Genomic DNA, 3,168 nt, shown 5'->3' on the forward strand with positions numbered 1-3,168 from the left:
ATACATTTGATACCACTGCTTTATTTCAATGGTCAAGTACTTCATAACCACACCTACTTATGCTTGTCCTTGCATATATAGTAGACAACAAAGAGCTCTTTCAACAAAAGACATTTCCATCTACAAAGTCATACAAGGTAAGCACTCTATAAATTCTGCAATCACTACACTTCTATTCCTAAATTATCACTTCAAATACCAACAATGGTTAATACAGCTACAAATTTCTTGTATGTTTATGAAGTATGATACTGTATTTATTTCTACTCCTTTGCTTTTCTACAGAACATGAACAAATCACCAAGCAAATTCTCTTTTGATAAAGACCCTCTAATCATCTCCATACGCAAAGATTGCCAACTTTTTTCCGTAAGTATACAATACATAAACTAAACAGGACAACTTTCTCAATCATATACAGTATGCCATACATATATGTATTAAGTTCTCATTTATTAACAGGTTTGTTAAAGGCACCTTTAGTGTGTTTTTCTGTTTGTAATGTTTCTCCACGAGCACGTCTAGCCATTGATATCATGTAGAACACATATGCTAACCTTTTAGAGACAATTGAAGCTTACTTGCACAGTAGCCACTATCTTAACCACTTAATTCACATGTCTACTTGACAACTTATTACATGTAGTGAAATGGTACTTTGTGCGTCTTATGCTTTTTTCTGAACACTGCTTTTCAACTCTTTCCTTAAAACCAATACATGCGGTACTGTTATACTGTATAAATATATATGTCGGTGTGTATATATTTGTATATTCTTTCAAATAAACTCGTTTTGACACACACAGCCATTGAGTAACATGCAACACGACCACAACGTTTTGCACCAACACGTTACCTCTGCTATTTAGAATCATGGAATCTAACATGACTGATTTTCATTGAATGCTTTGTCATTACAGTATGCATGCATTGATCATGCTTTCAGTCGCAACGACTTATACCAGCGCAGCCTTGATCTTCATTCCCAAATGAACCAACTAGTCCATGTGACTCGAGTCAATCGAGCACTTGAAAAACAGATAGACTTCAAAACCAAGCTTGTGAAAGAACTCCAGACTGCATTGGATATAAAGGATGCATGTGATGCATTTGTCCGTGATGGTAAGCTATATGACATGGAAGACACACAAACACTAACACAGCAAGCATCCCCATCCTACACATTGTGTATAATGAATGACATGTTTGACAATGGACATTTTTACATTTTTTTGTTAATGCACGTTCCTTTTTTTCTGTTAGGAATATCTTGAAGGTAACATTGGACTGTTAACTAAAACACTGACTGATTATTGAGCCGCAATTTCTCAATGTATATAATGTGAATACATACTACACTTGATTACTTTCAAATGTGACTGATATCATGTAGCTATGCTGTGATCTTGCCCTCTTTCATCCACTGATAGACACTTCAAAGTTCTTTTTTTTCTGTATCTTCTCAAAATAACTGACATATTCATGGAAAAGATTGTATTTAAATTCTATCATTATTAATTACTATTATTATGTTTATGTCTTTGCCCCTGATTATGATGTTTCTATACCATAGATTTTTTTTAAAAAAAATTTTGGACATACTGTGACTTGACCATTACAATACTAATTTTTACTAAGAAAAAATCAATCACACACCATAATATTTTATACTTATCCTGCATGTATCTGGACACACCATGCCAAATTTTACACTTACATAACCATTTATGTACCTGTCGTATCCTTACTTTTATTCATCATTTCATCACACAATCCTAAAACATTGCTTTTTGACCCAGAGGATTCAACTATACCATTTTTGCGTGTCTTATTACTTACTAGCTATATTATTTATTAACGGGCAAAAACTATGAATATAAGATCACCGTCAAATATTACGTCTGTAATATCCATATACAGTGCATTACATAATATGCATTTGTATTAAGACACTACCATGCTAAAAATATGCACACGACTGTTCTGTAAACTACACCTAAGACAACCAAACTTCACAGATCTAACATGATTCTTCATTCTTTTTTGTTCTACAGATGTATCAAATGCTGCCACACAGACAGAAGAAGCCACTGAGGACATGCACGAAGACGATGATCACAATATAACAGGACAGGTTAACCCCCCTGAAGTTTTAGCCCGCAGGTCAAAGCGTCCTAGGACTAATTCATCCATGGAGGTTACATTATCCTAAGACAGACTATGTGCTAACCCAAACTCTTTGACCCCAAGGGATTCATCTGTCCCAGAAAACTTTTACACTAAAGAGTTATCTGTCCTAGGGCGCTGTTAACCCCAGGTTAAAGTGTTATTTAATCTGTCCTGTTACAACAGCTATACATAAACAGCTGCATTCCTCTCCTGTTCCATCTCTCGCACTTCTTTCATCTCTTTTTCTCCTCTACTTATACCTATGCTTGCTCATGTGCTTTTTTCCCCTTTAGATGATGTCATTGGTTAGCCTGCTTCAAAGCTACATTTTTTCTTGAATAACTGTCACACATTTACTGTTTGCTGGACCCTACAAAACTGTCACAATACTTCACTATGTCATGAATACATATGTGTTGCACAGCGACACCACATTAAGAGTCATCAAAAAGCTTTTTATTTGATCACACACCATCTCTGTGCCATGCAATGTTTTCAAATGAACAGATGCTGGTTTTGAATATCAAACGAGCAACTTTTCATGAAACTTTGCACACACATCAGAAAGTCCACACTTTTGAATTTATTTTGGGAATTGTGCATCATTTTTGGCCTTTTACTGCACCTTTTTACACACAAGGCACGGCAAATGCATTTCTATTTTCCATGGTCCTTGTCTATTTAACAGTACCCCAACGTGCAAGTCCCCCGACTTGCATATACCCCAACGTGGCCCGGGTTGCGAGGGCCCTTTATAGCTGCTCGCAGCTCTAGTTCTTATTATTATTATTCTCCGCAAACGATCACATTTTTGAGACACTAAACGTGACCGAAAACTCACCAAACTTTACACGCACATCAGGCCTGGCGAAAAATTTGATATTTTAAAGTCGCCATACATGATAACAGAAAAATGGCTCCTTAGCGCCCCCTACATAGGTTAAACGGATCCCTGTCCCGCTACGATTGTCCGACGGCTATGAAAATTGTGTGGCACCT

The 3,168-nt window shown here is 36.3% G+C and overlaps 1 long non-coding RNA gene across 1 annotated transcript; it reads left to right on the top strand.

Moving 5' to 3' along the window:
- Positions 1–283: 283 nt before the first annotated feature.
- On the top strand, positions 284–2,646 carry LOC144033804 (uncharacterized). Its single transcript, XR_013288082.1, has 3 exons — positions 284–369; positions 921–1,122; positions 2,055–2,646. It is a non-coding gene; the product is annotated as an uncharacterized LOC144033804 (long non-coding RNA).
- Positions 2,647–3,168: the final 522 nt, after the last annotated feature.

This window comes from Festucalex cinctus, chromosome 13, assembly GCF_051991245.1.
Source record: "Festucalex cinctus isolate MCC-2025b chromosome 13, RoL_Fcin_1.0, whole genome shotgun sequence".
NCBI lineage: Eukaryota > Metazoa > Chordata > Actinopteri > Syngnathiformes > Syngnathidae > Festucalex > Festucalex cinctus.